A 21,664-nucleotide genomic window follows, 5' to 3' on the forward strand; every position below is an offset into this window, starting at 1 on the left:
TACTGACATACTGTTCATTTCTGGGCTTTCCAGATCTGTTGTTTTATTCACTCTGTTGGAATGTCCCTTGGCCCATGGCTCTTTCTCAAAGTGTGCTAATGGCAGACAGCACTCTATGGGATGGACTCCAAAATGTAACATCTTTTGTGTTAGTTTGCATGCTAGACAGTGGTAAGAGCACCCTGAGAATGAGAAAAAGAGATGACCGACAGTGAATTATGACCACCACCATGTGAAGGGTTATTTTGAGGAGGCTGAGTCAGTGTGCATGGGTAAGGGTAAAGAGCCTTGGAGTTAGCTCCCTCTGGACCTTGTATCTTGGCATTGCCACTTACCAGCTGTGGGGACTGGGCTAAGATATTTCTCTACAACCCAGCTTTCTCATTGCTAACATGAGAAAATAATAGGAAAAGCCTTGTTGAGGATTAGATGACTGAATCATTTTAAAGTTCTTAATGAAGTTCTTGGTACATAGGAAGTATTTTGAAACTTGCCTAATTTTTAACACATTTAGAAAGTGATAACTTGTTCTTCGTTTTCTGGCACAGAATCAGAACAAAGGGGAGGAATCCAGTATTTACTGGCCATCTTTTAGTTTTCAGGAACTTTACTTATTATTTCCCCAAATATTCCCCCCAAATATTAGGTGATACAATTTCTTAGCCCTATTTTACAGATGAGCAAATTGAGACTCAGAGAGGTCAGTCAATTTGTTTAGGGTCAACACAATTAATAAGCTATAGACTCTACCTTTAAACTTGACGTATGTGACCCTAAGACCTATGTTTTTTTCTCCTTTAATTGAATAGCATGTATTGAGTGAGATTGGAAAAAATGCAACCCATTTACCATTATGAATGGTTAGCACCAAATCCAAGACACAGCTGATGATTTTATTGAATAAACCAATTATAGGGATCATGTACACCCAGTAATGATCCAACCAAAAAAGTGCTTCATTTTACTTGAGATTAAACAGTCTACCAAGAAACACAGTAGAATCTCCTGCAAAAATTCTCTAAAACCAGGACAGGTGATTTGTCTCTGCCTGTTTTATCACTGGCCTTTGAGGGGACAATGGAAGACAAACAGCCTCTTGGAATTTCTTCCTCATCTATTCTATCTCTGCAATATGTTGCAAATGGCATTTCTTTCTATTGCTAAGCAAAATCTGGGAGTAACTCAGTACATAAAACAGTATAATTGAAAGGAGTTAATAGTAATACTTAACATTTGTATAAGCATTTTAGAGCTTCCAGAGCTGCTTGAAACTCATATTAACTATGGGAAGAAGGATGGACAAGTATTAATTCTATTTGCTTTATGTTTCAGGTAAAAAAATAGAGACTCAGTACTTAAAGAATTTACCCAATACCCTGAGGGCAATAAGTAACGAAATTCAAACCCAAATCTGTCCAATTCCAAAGCCAGAGCTCTTGGGGACATCTTATCAGGATTATCAGGAATGCAGAATCTTTGATTTCACCTCAGACCTGTGGAATCCAAATCTACAGTTTGGCAAGACTGCCATGTGATTGGAATATTTGAATAATCTTCTCTGAGAAGAGTTGATTCTTAGGCAATACCACATCCCACATTTGTAGCATTAGTATTAATCATATTAGCCTGAAAGCACAAGGCTAGCCATAAGAAAGAATTCACAAGCCTCCCATTGAACATTGCCCTCTCCCTACCCCCTTTTTTTTTTAAGATTTTTATTTATTTATTTGACAGAGACAGAGCAAGTCACAGCGAGAGAGGGAACACAAACAGGGGGAGTGGGAGAGGAAGAAGCAGGCTGCCCGCGGAGCAGGGAGCCTGATGCGGGACTCGATCCCAGGACCCTGGGATCATGACCTGAGCCGAAGGCAGAGCTTAACCAACTGAGCCACCCAGGCGCCCTCTCCTCACCCTTTAAATAATAGGAAGTGATTTACTTTTAAGCATGAGGCAATCTTATTTTTATTTTCTCTTGCTGGTATCTTTGAGTCATGTTTTGGGAGTCTAAAATGACTAAGTTTGGGTGAGGTGGTAGAGGTTGCTCAGGTAGTAGTACTGAGACAGGTGGAAAGGGAGCCCAGGCTCCCTTTGGAATCGGGAGGTACTCTGGTCCTGCAAAGCACAGCCTGAGAGGGTGACACAAGCCATAGCTGGCTTTATCTGGGAACCTTCTCCAGGTTTCAAAGCAGCTATTTCTGGCTCACTTAGAAATGGGATGTACTGAGGCCAGATGCCCTGCATGAAGGGACCCTCTTCAAATAGCGTCTGGCTAGCATCGTTCAACCCCAGTAAAGCCCAGAGAGCCTGAGCTGGCTTTCCTTTCCCAATGCCTGGGCTTTCCTTTCTTTAAAGAGCCACATGTGTTTCTAAGAAATGTGTGCTGTCTGGATGAACTCCCTCAGTTATATAGCACTGCCCCCACTCCTGGAAGAAGTGTCCAGGGAGGGCCTGGCAGCCTGCTGGCATCGTGACCTGGCCAGCAGGCTGTCTTCTTCCCAGGATGCCTCTCCATCCTCTACCAGATGATGCTGGTGAGTGAGGAAGAGCACGCTTTAGCACATTTTTGCCCTGCTGTAAAAACAAGGAATTTATGAGCATGGTGGTTTGAAAAGAGGGCTGGGGGAATCATTACTGAAAGCATAAAAGACTAATTTTCCCCATAAAGTGGCAGCAATAAATGTCCTGTAAATATGGGCCTCCACTGACTCCTTCTTCAAAAGCATATTTTTACCCTCAATCAAGTAGAGTCTATTTCATGTTTAAGCAGAGTAAATGACATAAACTCAGTGGCTACTTTCACACACCTGAAGTGAAACCATATATACTAAGGCAGTGGAGAATAACCCAGGGGGACACAGTCTCTCTGGCTGCCTCCAGTTTGGGAAAGAAGGAAGGAAGGAGCAGTGTGGAAATGAGGGGGAGGGGTTGTCAAAGGAGCAGTGTAGGAAGCCACCTGTGTGTGACAGTCCAGAAAAGCAGCAATGGTGAAGTGAAGGCATTGCCCTCCTGAAATTCTAGGAGTCTGGGAGGATTCTTCTGATTTTCAAACGTTAGGAAAAATAGTATTTTCATAATATCTGTTTATGGAAATTAAGCCAAAATTTGAATATAAGTTCCCCCAGTTTGTGAATGTGACAAAACATTTGAAATTGAGTTTTGGAAAACTTTAAAATTTTCACTTACTTTTTCATGGTCAGCAGATCAATGAACAGATGCTGAGGTTTTGGGATGTCAGCCAGGAAGAGGATCCTTGCTTTTCTGAGATGTTGAGAGATTGTGCAGCCCAGGCAATGGGTCCATGGGGAGGAGATACGGCTCATAGGCTACATACCTGGGGGTGGAGTTTGGGGTGGAGGTAGGGAGTGAAAGCTTTGCTGGCTTGGTGGCCAAGGAGAAGGAAGGAGCAATGTGTTCTTTCATTGTCAGTAAGAGTATGTATATCCACCGTAATAATGGTTTAAAAATGAAAAAAAAAGAGTTTGCACATAGAATGTTGTAGATTATTTATCTACACTAGGCCAGTAAACCTATAAATATTCTTCAGATTTTGTTTTCTGGGAGTAGGACATAGGCTGACTAAGGAGTTCCAGACTGGGATGACCCAGGGAACTAGGCTCTGGATGTTAGGTATTAGGGTGGGGGACATAAAATGGCAAATAAACTGCTGCTGCTGTGTCATCTCTATGTCACCTGGCTAGAGAGTACACCTTAATAGGCAAAATGACACAGAGGTGGGAAGAAACAGCTAAGACTAAGGACTGTGGAGTCAGACATGCTGGGTTCAAATCTCAGTCCCACCACTTAGCATCTGGGTGACATTAGGAAAGACATTTACTTTGCCTGTACTTCAGATTTTTCATTTGTAAAGTGGGGCAAATAACAGGGTTGGTGTGAGAGTTAAAGGAGTTAATATTTGCAAATATTTGCCTGGCACATTTTAACTTCATAGGTTTTTGAAGTTGGCTTCATATACGTGTTGGCTACTAAGTTATTATTGGCTAACAAGTTATTATGAGTTATATAATATATAATGAGTTATTACAAATTATGTATTCCACTTGCTATGCATCATATGCAGGAGAATATCTCTTATAATAAACAGGCTATGTTGTTTTTCACACATACTTTGGAGGCATTGCTGACACAAGATTGTGTTTATTTTTTAATCAATGAAAAATACACATTTTTCACATGAACTCAGTGACTGATAATATGATTCTGGAAAATTGGCGTCTCCCTCCCTTACTCTATCATACTTGTGCTTTTAAGGTGACTTGACTTGAGATGACTGAGGATCAGGCATGTCCTACTTCATGGGGTTTCTGGTGACTGTGCTTAAATTCCTGATGCTTGAGTTTTGATTTCTTCTACTTTTCCATTTTTCTAATGTCCAAACTATGATCTGTCCTCTTCTCTAGGTGCCTTCATTCATGGGCACTTTTCCAACTGCCTTGCAGGCTGTCCTTGCCCTGCAGGACTCATGTTTCCTCATTCCACAGTGGGAACACATCTTAGCCTCCACACTCTCCGTCACTATCTTTTTCCTCTTCTTCCTCCACGACATTCCATCTCCCCTGACACTGGAGTTTTGCTTGGTCTTCTGTGCTATTGCAGGAGGAACCTCTGAGAGACTGTCTCTGAGAGATATATGAGATGTTAGGAAGTGAGGGTAAGGCCCTACCAGGCATGGTGCAGGGCAGGTAGATGCTGGGGCAAGTTACTTTCGTTTTGGGAACTGTCACATCCACACCTGCTTCTGGGCGTGAAGGATGGGAAAGACAAACTTGCCACTGTGGAGTCCTGGGAAACAGGTTGTGTTAGAGTGTTAACAAGTACCTCAAACTGTTCTTAGGATTATAGGAGGTTAAAACAAAGGGTAGGAGATGTCCCTCAGCTGCAAGAATGTAAACAATAACAAAACTGTTTTGTTAAGAATGAAAATAATTAGGGAAATCATGTTCTAAATTTTAATAATTTCATGGTCTATAAGAATAATAGGATCTTAGAGATGGAGTGAGTGCTGGTGGCTTCAAAGATAGTGAGGTTTGAAGGATGAACTTGGTTTAGGTAGGGGGACTTGGGCAGGGAGGAGTAAATGTTCTAGGTGACAATGGAATACGTAGGGTGTTTGGAACAGTGTCCATGCTGGTCTGAAGGGCTCCAGGGGGGTGAATGGTTAAAAAATAGCAAAATCCACTTAAAGAAATACAGTAATTCTCTGTTTCCTAAGCAAATTCACATGCAGTATCTGCTTGGAAATGGAATTGGTTAGGTTGGAGATCACAGAGTTGTGCTAAAGTGAGATAACATCTTGAAAAAGTGGAGAGCTCTGCCTGCCCCCAATGGAGTCAGGAGATTGGTCTGTCTGGCTCTTTTACCCTGATTTCATGGATTTTTTACAAAGAGGGACTGGTCCTAATTGAACTGTTCTTCAGGTATCTGGGATCCCAGCCTCAGTTTATTGGCTCTGTGCTTCTGTTTCTCTTCCACTGCATAACCCAGCCTTCCTTTTGCTTTGTTTCCAGTAACTCACCTTGGATCCAAATGTGAGCTCAGGTAGAAAATGCAAAGATCTGTACCAATGCTCTTTCTTTCACTTGTTTAAAAAGAAGATAGGCCCATCTCTTTATAGACTATTGGGAAAAATGAACACTTTTCTTTATCTAGGGAGAAGCACCTGCTACTATAGTGGGGTCTTTTTAAAAGAAAAAGAAGAAATGCATATATTAGCCTAACTCCACGCGTTATTATTAGCCATCATTTTCAACTTCTCAGAGTGCTGTCACCCACCCCTGAGGACCTTCATTGGGCTGATATTGGCACTGATTCAGATTACATTAGTGTAAATTTGGGTTTTCCACTGCCTGCTGCTTAATAACTATCAGCAGTTCTGTCCCTATAGTATCATTAGCACCTTCTTCCTCCAGGTGCTGACTAGGGGCTGCAGAAAGCCCCCAGGCCTACACCAATTTACACCTATTGACTCTCCCTGCAGCTAATTCATCTTCATGATCTGTCAAATTCTTCACTCAACTCTTAACTCTCTCACTATTCTTATGGAGTTGGCTTGTCCAGAGTCCATTGATTTTTGAGCCTTGTAATAAGGTTAGGGAGGCAAGGGACTTTGCAGACCATCTTGTTGACATCTTCTGCTTTCTAGAGGATATAAGTGAAGGTCAAAGAGGTTAAGTGATTTCTTTGAAGTCACACAGGAAGGAGTAGAGGCAGAGCGGGGCCTATACTCTGTTCTCCCTAATCCTCATTCCATATTCTTCCAATTGCCTTAACTGTAGCTTGGGACTCTGCAGGCACCCCCAAGACCCAGTCAGCCTTTGAACATGTGGTCCTTTGAGATGGAGGCCACAGCATTGAGGGATAGTCTCTAGGTTGAACTGTCACATTTTAATGTAACTGAAAAAAGCTACCATCAATGGTTGCAGAAATTTCTATAATGTTGTAACATGTATTATCCTCACCAGACTGTACACATATTAAATTTCTATAGAGTATATTTATTTTACCATAATGGGTCAAATGGTCAGTCTCTGCTTTTTCTTTCCTTTTCTCTCTGCATCTGGTCAGTCTTCAGTCCAGCTGAGCACTGCCCCTTGAAAGGAATTCTTAAATTCTTTCCTCAGTTCCTGCTCTAAAATCTCTCTCCTGTTTCAGATCCCAGTGACTGCAATATCATCTTAGCTGGTATCCCTGAGCCCTCCATTCTTGACCCCATAAATCTGTCTTCCACACTCATTCCAGAGTCATGGTTTAAACCCAATCCTGTCCTTTCTCAGCACATCTTATAGGTGATGACTTCCTACTTAGAGAAGAGTCTCCAAATGGAGCTACACAGACTCTCAAGGGGGTACATGTGCATGGATGGATTTTATTTTACTTACTTACTTTTTAAAGGACTTATTTATTTATTTTAGAGAGAACATGAAGGGAGGAACAGAGGGAGAGGGAGAGAATCTCAAGCAGACTCCCCGCTGAGCATGGAGCCCAGCTTGGGGCTTGATCTCATGATCTTAGGATCATGAGCCAAAATCAGGAGTCAGACACTTAACCAAATGAGCTACCCAGGCCCCTGTGCATGAATGGATTTTTAAAAAATCAATTTTTAGGTCTTTAATATCTGAACAAGCCTGCAATCACAAGATTCTTCTACTCCTTACTAAGGAAAGATGGGCTTTTTACCCATCCTAAATTTTACTTTGGTACATTGCCCTAGGATATAAAAACCCCTGAATATCAAAGAGATAAATTGAAATATTGGTTTTTAGAAAAAACTTCCTTTAATGGTTAATCACTGTACCTTGATCTGTCAGCTGAAACAGTAAAAGTTTAATGATGGTAATTCTTTTGAATGTAACTAGAATGCATGGGAGCTATCACAGTTTCCCAGATGATTGTATACAAACTAAGGATGCATATTTTACGTGATTTCTTTCAGATTTAGTGTGCTTTATCAACAGGGTAGTTAAAATCTATTTATCAAATCATAAAATACAATATTTGTTTCATAAATAGTCATTTCTTATTTCATTTTATAAAATGTTTAACATTTTCTATGTCCTTTTATTTAAAAAATAAACCTATGATGAAAAAGTTTAAATATGTGTGAGGGGGAATTGGGATTTTTTCTCTCCCCAAATTTTTATTGTGACAAAATTTTAAACATACAGAGAAATTTAAAGAATTATACAGTAAACAGTATATGCACCACTTAGATTCTATAAACCTTTAATATAGTTGCCTTATCACATATCTAGCCATCCATCTATATACCCATCAGTCCACCTTGTTTTTTTTCCATGAAATTCAAACTATCGGAGAGGGAGATGAACCATAAGAGACGATGGACTCTGAAAAACAAACTGAGGGTTCTAGAGGGGAGGGGGGGTGGGAGGATGGGTTAGCCTGGTGATGGGTATTGAGGAGGGCACGTTCTGCATGGAGCACTGGGTGTTATGCACAAACAATGAATCATGGAACACTACATCAAAAACTAATGATGTAATGTATGGTGATTAACATAACAATAAAAAATTTAAAAAAATTCAAACTAAATTGCAGACATGAGACACACAGTTTTTAAGTTATTTTAGTGAGTATATGAGCAGAAAAAGTTTGAGGGCCATGGACTTATACAAGAGAGCCCAAACTCCTTAGCTGGCTATCTGTGGAGGGCAGGACTGAGCCTTTGGCAGACAGTGGTTTTCTTGTGCTTCTTTTTTGTGCTTTGTCCTTGGCATTTGCTGCATCCAGTGCTCCAGTAACGTGAAGCTGGTTGACGTTCCCCTGCACCAAGCTGATTAATAACTCTTTGTTATGGTAGCATAGACTGTTCTCTTTGCCTGGGGTTTCCTCCCTGCCTCCAGGCTTCCCTGTCTCACTTCAGTGCATCCTTTAAGACTCAGCCCAAGTGGCACCTTCTACATCATAGATGCTTAAAAAAAAAAAGCTTGTTGAACTCTACTGAATATGGTATGGTGAAAATTATTTCGGGCACCTGGGTGGCTCAGTTGGTTAAGTGACTGCCTTCGGCTCGGGTCATGATCCTGGAGTCCCGGGATCGAGTCCCGCGTCGGGCTCCCTGCTCAGGGGGAGTCTGCTTCTCCCTCTGACCCTCCCCCTCCCATGTGCTCTCTCTCTCTCTCTCTCTCTCAAATAAATAAATAAAATCTTTAAAAAAAAAATTCTTTTTGCATTACATATCAGATGATCCAAGAGTAAAACACTTCCCTCAAAGTTTCTTTGTGCATCGCTTATATTTTGTTCTAATGTATTTTTTCTCTTGGTTCTATTAGTATGTAAGAACCACTCGTGGCCTGAATCCCTTGTAATTTATATTTGTATTTAATTAAGTATATTAATTAATATTAAATATATTTAAACATGTTCGTATTTATATTCTTATGTTCCTGGTCTTTTTAGGGAAGGGAATCCAAAGTCCAGGTCCCATCAACACCAACTGTGCAGCTTTCCAAGTTCATTTCATCTTTCTGGATCTTATTTTGTTTATCTATTAAATGGAGGTAGAAATACCTTCTCTGCCTAGCTCATGAGTATTTTCTTGAGCATCAGATATATGTGAAATTATGTTTCCAATTGCTTTGGAAATAGGAAGTGGTGGATAAATGTATGATATTCCAAGTGTTTATACGTCATATGCAGGGAGGAGGCATCGCTGCTGAAAGTCAGTGGTTTGGACACCATGGTTTTGTTCATCAGCCTGTGGGATCATTCTGGCCACCCCCTCATCCCTCACCTCCTTTTTCCTCTCAGTTCTCCCACACGGTGGGCCCTTTTCTGTCTAATCTCAGTGCCAGCTGAATCCAATGTGAGAGCCCTCCATATCCATGACCCAGTAGACAAACATATGTGAGAGCCTGCAGAGAGGAATGTGGAGGACACGGATCAGAACCAAATTTGGGCCTCAGTAAGTTTTATAGGAAGGCTTTACTACATATATGTCATGCAAACCCTGGTGACAATGAACCATCTCCTAGAGTCCATGTCTGTGCCCATTTCCTAGCCATAGCAGATCAAAGATATGATACTTCCTGGTATCAATTAGGATTCCCTCAGTACAAGTAACAGAAATGTGAAGCAGCTTGCTGAAGCGGTAAGGATATTTATTTTTTCATACAGCATTAAGTGGAGAGGCAGGGACTCCAGGGCGGATTAGTTCATTGCTGTAGTTGTTGAGAGTCAGCCTTCTTCTGTTTCTTGCTCTACAAGCAGCTCTAAGCACCAAATCCAGACAAGATGATATTCAGAGAGAGAAGAAAAAAGTGGTCTCTTCCGTTGCTCCAAGTCCTGCAGTGTCATTGGATAGAATTGTGTCACATGTTTATTCTTGAACAAACCACTGGTCAGGGGAGGGCTGAGGCTACATGAAAGGCTGGACCAATCAGAATCCACCCCTGTAGCTCTGGATGCGGCAGCCTGTGTTAAGGCTCAAGGCTACTTGAACAAAGCAGGAAGAACAGGGTAGATGTTGGAGAGGCAACCAACAGTATCTGCTAAACGTCCTGCTTCTAAATTGGCTAGTAACCTAAGGGAAATTGGGGAGATTGGTACTGCATAAGCACGGTGCAAGCATGTTTTGCTGATCTATTTTCTTTTTCTCTCCTTTCCTCCATCCTTACCCCCTTCCCCCTTTCTCTCTCTCTCTTTTCTCCTCCTCCTCCTTCCATGGCTGGGCATTTTGTCCAATTATTACTATTTTAGTTACCAAATAACTAATCTCTGCAATTTCATCAACTTACGTTATCCTTTCATTTTATCATCTTAAAATATCTCTCCTTCAATTTGCTCTCTCAGATCTTCTCTCAGATTTAATGTCTGTCTCCCATGTACTTCCATAGCATGCTTTGATAACTCTTAACATAGACTCCCTTCTGCAAAGCTATTTTGGTAGGATTTGTTTTCCCAGTACATAGTGAACAAATAGAGCTCAGGGGTTATCTATCCTCATTTCAGTTCCCTGAGCACCGTTCCAGTGTTTCATACATAGCAGGTGCTTAATAAATGAGTTCATTTGAGAAAAGGGCTTGTGTCTGTGGCCTCTTGTAGATGTGGTCAGGAAGTAGTCTCTTCATTCTCTCTCTCTCTTTCTTTTTTTAAAGATTTTATTTATTTATTTGATAGAGAGAGACACAGCGAGAGAGGGAACACAAACAGGGGGAGTGGGAGAGGGAGAAGCAGGCTTCCCGCAGAGCAGGGAGCCCGATGTGGGGCTCGATCCCTGGACCCTGGGATCATGACCTGAGCCGAAGGCAGAAGCTCAACAACTGAGCCACCCAGCCGCCCCTCTTCATTTTCTTTTGAATGAACTTAACCATGACATTGGTTCCTTTGCTTCTAGATGCTTTTGTTAAAGCTTTTTTAAATTAGCCTACAACCCATCTAAGGATTAGAAACCAAAAAATTAAAAGGCTTGTAATTTTTTTTGGCCTAAGGGGAGTTATCTGCATTCAGCCCTAACAGTGGGATTCAACCAGATTCATTGGTGGCATTCCCATCCTTCATGATAGTCTTCTCCAGTGGCTCTAACCCCCAGTTTCTGAAAAAGCTTACCTTGAGATGAAAACAACAATTTTCTTTAGTTTGGGGGTTGTTTTACTACTTCTTTTTCTTTTTTACTTTCTTATGAACTTTGAAAACTCAGCCCCCAAAGCTGAGTTCCTTCAAGAAGACTGTACACTTTGCATTCATCCTGGAATGCAGACCTGAGCAGCCAGGGAACTCCCTTGCAGAAGTCGGGGCTACCTTAACTCCAGAAGGCAGTGACACTCTTCAGTGGAAAAGATTTCCATTTGTTTGTTTTAGCTTCTCTTTTCTTCGGAGCTGCTCATGACTGCGAACACCTGACACATGAATATCCTTTCCAAGTAAAGATTTTGTTTGTGATATATTGAAAGAGTAATGGATTCATCATGGGGCTCTAGAGGATCAGGAGGGTCCTTTGAACTGATATATTCTCTTTTTTGATCCTAAAAGTTGATCAGTAGCTATTGAGTTCGAAATGGGAATGTGGCCTCATTTTTTTTCTTGGCTGGACACCCCCATAAGTCATATGAGAGAGGAAGAGGAAGAAACAGGGAGAGGGAGATGTGTTCCATGGTACCCTAACGTCGTGTTCCCTGCATAGAAAGTGTACATAATGGTTAGGTTCAAAGATTAATCCAGGGAATTCTTCTTAATCCATAAAGTGCCTCAAATTGCAAAGTATCCTATATCAATGTAGAACTGTAGTTATGGAATGCTTTTGTGTATAGTACTTGTATAGTACTTTATTTGACTTTAATAATACTGTATGCTATGTTACTATCCTCATTTTATGGATGAAGAACTTCCTAGCTCACAGTATCCAGCACATAGTAAATGTTCAGTAAATGTCTGCTGGGTGAATAAGCAATCACAAATAGTATGCTCTGTATCACATGGTGTGTGATGAAGCTAGGCCTTGTGCACTAGTCTTCTAAGTCTCCGGTCTGTCCAGGATTCTTTCCATCTCCATGCTTTTCAGACTTGCTCATGGAAAGACTTTAGTGTTGGATGGGAGCCAATCAACTATGTCTGGGGATACAGCCTGAATTTGTTCTGTGAGAGATTTCTTAAAGAGTCCACACTTCATTTACTTAAAAATGTATTTCCCCCCCAAATAAATATAGATATGCTTGTTGGAAAAAATCATGTCAAACAATGTGAATTTATATAATCATGGAGTTAACTGCTATTTACAGTTTTTGTGCGTATCTGGGTTTTATTTTAAAGGTTCATGTGAATTTAGCCTTCCATCCCATATACCGTCTACATGTCATGTTTAAAATGACTTATCATCAAGTAAAACTGATTCAGGGAAGACATCCGTGTGTATCCTGTGACTCTGGAGTCCCTGGTACTTTGTGGCTTGCTCCTGTGGGGACAGGGAGCATCCCAGGTTGAGATCAATGGAGTCCCGCTGCTGCTTCTGCTTTCAGGAGTGAGCATGGATTATGAAGGCCAGCCTGGAATTAACTATACAAATGACACTGTTCCTAGGGGGAAACATATGCTCAGTTCTCAACAAATGAATGTTTGGAACACTAGCTGGGGACTGTGAGTCTGTGAGGTTATCGTTGATCTCAGAGTAGTTTACTTTCAATCTTGAATTTTTTGTGAATCCAGATTCCACAGGCAAGCTATAAATTCCTCCTTTCCTACCTGTCTCCCACTGACCATCTCTGAAGATCAGTAGAGTCAGCATGTTGGTGTTACCTTGTGCTGGTTGCCACAACACCACAGGCTCATGGCTCTGAAAGCCGCATGCTACCATTCCATGCCACGATTCTCTCGTCAAACCTCTCCTTCAGCTTCTTTGAGTCTGAGTCAACTTTGGTGATTCCACCCTCATCTCCTTCTGCCTGCAACTGTCCTTAAAAGGCAGAAGGTAAATCTCTTTGCAGAAAGCAGCGAGGGTTACACCTTGCTGTTTCCAGTCACACTTGTGTGGTCAGAACAATGGGCTCTGGCTTGAGTCAGGAGCGGGTGACTGTGGTGCCTCCTCCTTTCCTCCTCACCTCGTTCTTACCTGCTCTCAGAGTCAGCTTCTGAGAAGAGAGCTCACATTTTCTCATTCCTCATTTCCTCTCTCATGTCATCCCTCAAACCGCATGTAGCAACATGGATGGTCTGACTTCACTGGAGGAGGAAATCACTCTTTTAGATTTTGAAAGGGGTGGAGGGAGGGAAACAAAGGGTCAGTTCAGTGGGAAATATACTGAGAAACATCCCCTCATTCCTGACTCAAGAAGATAAGTATTGTGCACATGATGGAATTTTGGATAATTCCCCTGCTTGATTATGTTCCTGCACATTTCGGGAAATGGCCTGTTTAGTCATTGTCTCCCTATTGTGTTAGACCCATCACTGAGGCATGATTTGAATGATTAAAAGCAGCACATGTACTAGGTCAACAATAATACAGCTCTTCTAAAAATATGCATACGTCCACTATGGTGTCATTGCATTGGGAGCCAGGAAAATGAACTCTACTCCCAGGAGAAATAAAAGGGAAAAAGAATCAACAATGTGATTTTAACTCACTTTCCCCTTAGTCCCTCTTGTATGCTTTAGAGTTTCTGGCAAATATTTTTCTTTCTATGCACTGTCTTGGTACTTTTTATTAAGAAAACCTAGTACCTGCTAAATGGTGGTCCTGTGATCAGAAGAGTACAATTTCCTCTCATCTGTTTTACAAGAAGGCTTTGAAGTCAGGAGAATTTATGTTTAAATTAAGATGTCACTGACAAGCATGAGAAACTGTTTAACTAATGTAATGACCTTCTGTTAATAAGGGGAAATATGACCTGAGAGTCATAGGAAAAAACTACCTGAAATATAGTGAAGTCCACTAAGCAAGCTGGCTCAGAAATAGTTACTAAACTGGAAGGAGAAGAATCAAGAGGGCAACTAACATTCATTGAGCACTTACTATGTGTGAAACACTGGATTTACTTTAAGGATAAAGTAAACCATTGAAGTTAACCACTAAATCTGTGAGGGAGGTATTCCCCCCCACCCCCCACACACTTTGTAGATTAGGAAACTGACATTTAGGACAGTTCAATGACTTGCCCAAATCACATAGCTTAAAAGAGTGTAGAGCTGAGCTTTGCACTCAATTCTTCCTGATTATTCCCATTATAACACATAGAAAGGCAAGTATTAATTTAGTATTTGTGATAAAGTTAAACATATATAGGCAAATTTTATATGATGTAATTTGAGGATTCGCAGGAGGATCCATGTTACAAAATACCTTTTCTATTTGCCCAAAGTTTTATCATTAGAGATATATTCCCCTGGCTTAAATGTTAACTCTTTAAAATAACTGAAGAAAAAAATATTAAGGTCTTGGTGGTTTACAGTTTGATGCTTAGTGCTCTTTTAAGAAAAGATCAGGTATTGAGAAAAGTAGTAGCTGCCAGTAGGCTGAGATGGGGTGGTGAAAATGGGATGGTAGTGGCAAGGCTACACCAACCAGTGATAAGCAGGGGGAGGGACCAGCCATGCCACTTCGCTCAGCCACTGGAAGTCCCACGTAAGAAACATGGAGGTAGAAGTTTTATAACTACCTCTCACAAATTCCAGGAGCTCAGAGTCCTCAAAGAAGTGCGTGAGATGCTGGCAGGAAGAGGTGAGAATTTGTCCCACTAGGGGCTCAGACTAAGTGTGTGGAGGGGGGATGGAGGACAGGGTTAGGATGAGCTCATCCTCTCTCCTACAGTCCTCTTCTGAATTCCCCAGTATTCATCACCAGCACCCTTCCAGCCACCCTCAGGTCCAGAATTTCAGTCATTTTTTTTCTCCTGGTCTATCACTTGCTCCCTCCCCCAATAAGCTCAGGCGTATGTGCGTGCGCACACACCACACACACACACACACACACACACACACACACTCTTCCTTCTTTGCCAGTGATACTTTGAGATCTACTAAGATCTTGTAAAACGGGCTGTGAATGACTTTCTTCAGATTTTCTAATACATATTTAGCACTAAAGCATCTGTAGGTGGCACTCTTAGCTCTGATCACAACTCTCCCAACAGGAATTTAAGCAGGCTGTGGATAAAGAACAGATGAAGCTGAGTTTGGCCAGTTGGCTCTAGGACAATGAGGCCAAAGTACGGTTCAGTATCCCTTTGGCACCGAGAAGGGATTTCATCAACTGGTTGGTGTTTCCTCACGCTAGACCCCCTTCACCCAATCTTTTACCAGTATAGCCTCTTTTTTTTTTTTAAGATTTTATTTATTTATTTGCTAGAGAGAGAGAGAGAGCATAGGCGAGAGAGAGTGAGCGAGAGTACAAGCAAGGAGAGGGGCAGGCAGAGGGAGAAGCAGGCTCCCTGCTGAGCAAGGAGCCCAATGCGGGACTCGATCCCAGGACTCTGGGATCATGACCTGAGCTGAAGGCAGCCGCTTAACCGACTGAGCCACCCAGACGTCCCACCAGTATAGCCTCTTTGCTCCCAATTTCTGAATCATTAGTTAACAGTTGTGTGTTATTGTGGTTTGACCTTAGGGCTCACCCAACTAATCTATCCCCTTATAGAAATCTTCGGTGTTCCAATACCTTGCACTGTGATTTTGATTTCCCACGGAGATCCTGTAGGTGGGGGCACAACCCCCTGGGTACACCTCCCTCCTTGACAGAGAAAGTTGAGTAAGCACAATCACTATGAATCTATACCACCCTCCGCCAATGCCATTGGTGACTTGGTGGAGTTTCTAAGCCAAACCTTGGGGGAGGTTAGCTCTTCACTTCCCTTTTAAAAACCAACCAACCAACCAACCAACCAACCAACCAACCAACCAACCAACGAATCAGCAAACAGCAACAAGAAACCTCAGAAGGGAAAACCCTCAATTCTCTCAGTTATATTTGTGGTTCAAATAGAAGCAGGGAATGCTATAAATGTTCTGACAAGGATTGAGAGTATTTTTATGTTGACAGATGCACATGTGGGAACCACCTGTGGTACCACTTTAGAAGGAAGACTCCCAATAGCCCAGGTCATTAAAGCCAGGTGTTCTTTCTTGCTTGAGACTTAACCTCCTTTTGGGGAGAGACCTTATGTTCTGCTCAGACCAGATTGGCCCCACTAGTGAGAACAGGCTTGTGCTTTTGTGGAAAGAAAGACTATCCCGTTTTTTTTAAACCTGGTGTTTATTGCGAGCTGATGACAATGGATGTGCCTTAGACCCCCTAGTTCTGCTTCTGTGAGCCCAGAAGACCTGGAAATGACTGCTAGAGTTTATAAACTGCCGGTGGCCTGGAGCCCCAATTTGGGGGAAGTAACTGGAATACTGAGCAAGATGGTGCATAGCGGGAGAGAGTTGTATTGTGAATTCAAGTTCAACAGAGAAAAAAAATGAACATTTCTTCTCTATATCTTTCACTGTTCTGATTTTTTTGTTTCTGTTTATGCTACCAGCGTTTCCCCAAGGCTACACATCTGAATTTCCTGCATCCTCCCTCACCTTCATCCTTTGTATCTGGTCAGCAGGCATGTCTTGCCAGTTTTATTTTGTCCTGTAAACACACACACACACACACACACACATACGTCCCTTTCCATTCTCCATCATCACCACTCTAGTGCAGGCACTTCTTAAATGTCTTTTCCATGTCAAATATCTCTGCCAGTACATGGAACTCACCACTATGAGACTGATGGTCTGGTCATGTTACTCACCTCCTCATAAGTTTTTAGTGGCTACACACTGGACAGTAAAACCCAGACCCTTACTTGAGAAATGTATGCCCATTGAGGGAGGAATCACATTTAATTCATTTTTTTTTTCCTTTCAGAATACCTAGGACCCTGAAATATTTAGTGGTTTGAATACAGATGAATGGAATACAAGATCTTTGGTGTTGCTTCATAATTTGGTGTTTCAGCTTTACTCCCTGTGGCAGATGCTATTAATGGCTCACCCTTGTAGGGTCATCTACAGCTTCAATAGACCATTCTCTCTATACCAAAAAGGCTTCTGGCCTCAACCCCCTGTGTCTCATTACCTGAGGGCTTTCCCAGTTGCAGGAGCATGCTTAGCTGGAAGTGTCATGGCGTTAACATCCCTGAAGCAGTAACCCTCAACCATTGAGAGAAGGGAGTTGGTGGATAGCTATCTCAGCTTCCTCCTTCCTTGTGAGGACAATTCTGACCTATGTTCTACACAGTCCTTCAGCAGGTCTTTAGAGGGAACATGTTCCAATAGCCCACAGTGACAAGTCATAAGGTCACCCTTCATTGTCTTTCCTTCCCTGTTCTGGCTGGTTTCACTACTCCCTCTCCTGAGTTTCCTCGAATCATTCCTAATTAAGCTATATTAACCCTAATTCTTGTCTCAGGTTATCATTTAGGGGAAATCATACTTCTGTACATACACAACTCTAACCATGTCCCCCCTCTAACAAATCCAGTGCTTTTCCACCTCTTCCTGAGTTGTTCCCTCTGGCCCGAGCACCTTACTTCCCTTTCTGTGGATAAAAACTCCATTTATCTTTTAAAACCTCACAATTTATACTTCTCCTAAAATATAAATATATCCTCCCTTACATTATAATCTTTATGCATTTGCTTCATTTCTTCTAGAAGACTATCAGCTCATTGGAAATATGTTGTCTTTATCTTTGCATTTATCATAGTGCCTGGCACTAGGAGGTGCTCAATAAATGTATGTTGACTAATACTTAAGGGGGTGGTCAGGGATGGACGTTGTTCAGTCTGCACATGTCTAGCTCCTTACTGCCTGACACACATTTCTAATTCTCAAGACTGGCAGACCCAGATCTGATTCTCATTCAGTTGGTTTAGGGATTTTAAGTATTTTATGGAATAACCCTGCTCTGCAATTCTAAAAGCAGAGAAGCAGTGTCTGATTTTTTGGGGCTTGAAACCCAAAAAATTATTGCTAGTAATTGTAGTAATTGTTACACCTGTAGTGCCCAGAGCCCCTTGTTTTATAGCTAGAGCTGACCTATAGCAAATGTATTTTTAGTGATCTCAGAGCACATTACAACCTTATCTTTCAACTATAATTCTTTCACACCATCTTGAGTGAAACAGAGTGATTACTAGGGGTATTTTAGAGGGAAACCTCAGTGGGGTTAGATAGAAAGGACTGATGGAATATGTGTGACTTGTGCATGTCCCCAAGGGGTCAGTCATCACACAGACTGTCCTTCCTTCTAAAAGCTAGAATCACTGAGATGGCCCAAGGCTGGTTGCCAACACTGTAGGGCTGCAACATTATAGTATCTCTTGCTGTGAATAAATGCCTGAGTTGGGTCTCTGCCTTTCAGCTTATTCATCACAAATGGTTGACTGGAGGTCAGACTTCTAGGGTGAACAGTTAGAACACTGCAGTGAATGGTTCATAGGGTCCCAAATTCCTCAAGTTGGGAATAGGGGGCAAACTTGAATTCTTAACAGCCTATCTCCAGCTTTTGGTGTCTTATGTACATAAAGTGAGACTATACGTATGTGTGTGTGTGTTCAATATGGTATATGACTCTAAAGCCTCGAGCCATAATAAGATTATAGTTCTAAAATTCCTCAAGAGAAATAAAATGATGTCTATAGTAATTTTTGTCTATACATCTACGTATCAGAGCCAAGGGGAGGCAGAGTTTTATTTTCCCTCTATTATTATTATTATTTTATTTTATTTTCACTGTCATTCACCTTTGTATGCTTCTGGGGAAGTGAAAACTTGATTCCCAGCAGGACTGGAAGTTCTGTTTTTTTCTTCCATCTAGACTTGGATCATATAGCCAAAAAGGAACCTTCATTTTAGAATCATGGGTCTGTCTCCTTCTCTTTGAATATTTACAGTTTAATTTATAAGAGACAGTTACTAGGTTGTGATCTATGCAGCTTGTGTTTTTTTCCCTTTAGCTTTATTGAGATATAATTGATATGTAATGTTGTATAAGTTCAATGTACACAATGTGATGATTTGATATATGTATATAATGCAAAATGATTACCACAATAAGGGTAGTTAACACATCCATTACCTTATTTTTCTTTTTTGTGGTGAGAACTTCTAAGTTTACTCTCTTAGCAACTTCCAGGTATATAATACAGTATTACTAACTTTAATCACCATGTTGTACACTAGCTCCCCAGAATTTATTCATTTTGTGACTTTGTGCCACTGAGCAACATCTTCCCATTTCTCCTAAACCCCTGCCCCATGTAATGACTCTTTGTTTCAATGAGTTTGGCTTTTTTAGATTTCACATATAAGTGATATCTTATAGTATTTGCTTTTCTCTGGCTGACTTATTTCAGTTAGCAAAATGACCTCAAGTTTCATCCATGTTGTTACAAATGGCAGAATTTCCTTCTTGCTCATGACTGAATAATAATCCATTGTGTGTGTGTGTGTGTGTCTGTGTGTATCGATCTAATACTGCAATGAACTTAGGAGTGTATGTATCTTTTTTGAGATAGTTATTTCATTTTCTTTGGGTATATATCCAGAAGTAGAATTGCTGGATCATATGGTAGTTTTATCTTTAATTTTTTTAAGGAACCTCTGTACTACTTTCCATAGTGGCTGTACTAATTTACATTCCCATCAACAGGGTACAAGTGTTCCCTTTTCTCCAATCCTCACCAGCACTTGTCAGTGCTTGTCTTTTTGATAAGAGCCATTCTAACTGTTGTGAGGTAATATCTCATTGTGGTTTTGATCTGCATTTCCCTAGTGTTTGGTGATGTTGAGGCCCTTTGCATGTACTTTTTGGTCATTTGAATATCTCCTTTTAAAAAATGTCTATTCAGGTCTTTTGTCCATTTTAATTGGATTATTTGTGGGTATTTTTGCTATTGAGTTGTGTGAGTTCTTTATATATTTTGGATATTAAACCCCTTATCAGATATATAACTTGCAAATATTTTCTCCCATTCTATAGGTTGCCTTTTCATTTTGTTGATCATTTCTTTTGCTGTGCTTTGTAGTTTGGTGCAGTCCCACTTATTTATTTTTGCTTTTGTCACTTTTGCTTTTGGTGTCAAATGAAAAAAAAAATTAATGCCAAGACCAATGTCAGGGAGCTTACTGACTGTGTTTTCTTTTAGAATTATTATGGTTTCAGTTCTTATGTTCAAGTCTTTAACCTGTTTTGAGTTAACTTTTGTGTATGGTGTAAGATAGTGGTCTAGTTTCATTCTTTTGCATGTGGCTGTCCAGTTTTCCCATCATTTACTGAAGTTTTCCTATGATATATTCTTAGATCCTTTGTTGTAGATTAATTGACTATATATGCATGGATTTATTTCTGGCCCTTTATTCTGTTCCATTAATCTATGCAGGTTTTTTAAAATGCCAATACCATACCACTTTGACTATTTTAGCTTCGTAATATAGTTTGAAATCAGGAAGCATGATGTCTTCCAGCTTTGTTCCTCTTTCTCAGGATTGCTTTGGCTATTCAGAGTCTTTCATGGTTCCATATGAATTTAGGATTGTTTTTCTATTTCTGTAAAAAATGCTATTGAAATCTTGATAGGGATTGCATTGAATCTATAGATTACTTTGGATAGTTTGGATGTTTTAACAGTGTTAATTCTTTCAAGCCACGAATATGGGATATCTTTACAGTTATTTGTGTCTTCTTCAATTTCTTTCATCAATATCTAATAGTTTTCAGCATACAGATCTTTGACCTCTTTGGTTAAATTTTTTCTTGAGCACTTTACTATTTTTGACTCTATTGTAAATGAAATTATTTTCTTTATTTCTTTTTCAAATAATTCATTGCTAGTTCATGCAAATGCAAAAGATTCCTGTATGTTGATTTTGTATTCTGCAACTTTACTAAATTTGTTTATAGGTTCTGATCATTTTTTTGGGTGTGTGTGGAGTCTAGAATTTTCTATGTATAAGATCATGTCATCTATAAACAGAGACAATTTAACTTCTTCCTTTCTTATTTGGATGCTTTTATTTCTATTTCTTGCTCAATTGCTCTGGTTAGGACTTCTAGTACTGTGTTGAATAGGAGTGGTGAGAGTGGGTACTCCTGTCTTGTTTCTGATATTAGAGGGAATGCTTTCAGTTTTTCACCATTTCCTATAACGTTAGCTATGGGTTTGTCATATATGGTCTTTATTATGTTGAAGTATGTTCTTTTTATACCCACTTTTCCAGGGTGTTTATTGTGAATGGATATTGAGTTTTCTCAAATGCTTTTTCTGCATAATTTTTTTTAAGATTTTTAAAATTTATTTATTTATTTTAGAGAAAGAGAGAGTGAGTTGGGGAGGGGCAGAGGGAGAGAGAGAGAGAAAGAGGCAGATTCTGTGCTGAGCATGGAGCCCAATTCAGGGCTTGATCCCAGGACGCTGAGATCATGACCTGAGCCAAAATCAAGAGTCAGACGCTTAACTGACTGAGTCACCCAGGCGTCCCTTTCTGCATCATTAAGATGATCATATGATTTTTTTAAAAATTTTTTTATTGTTATGTTAATCACCATACATTACATCATTAGTTTTAGATGTAGTGTTCCATGATTCATTGTTTGTGCATAACACCCAGTGCTCCATGCAGAACGTGCCCTCTTTAATACCCATCACCAGGCTAACCCATCCTCCCA

This window comes from Leptonychotes weddellii, chromosome 14 (assembly GCF_054177405.1).
Source record: "Leptonychotes weddellii isolate Sample4059 chromosome 14, ASM5417740v2, whole genome shotgun sequence".
Lineage (NCBI taxonomy): Eukaryota > Metazoa > Chordata > Mammalia > Carnivora > Phocidae > Leptonychotes > Leptonychotes weddellii.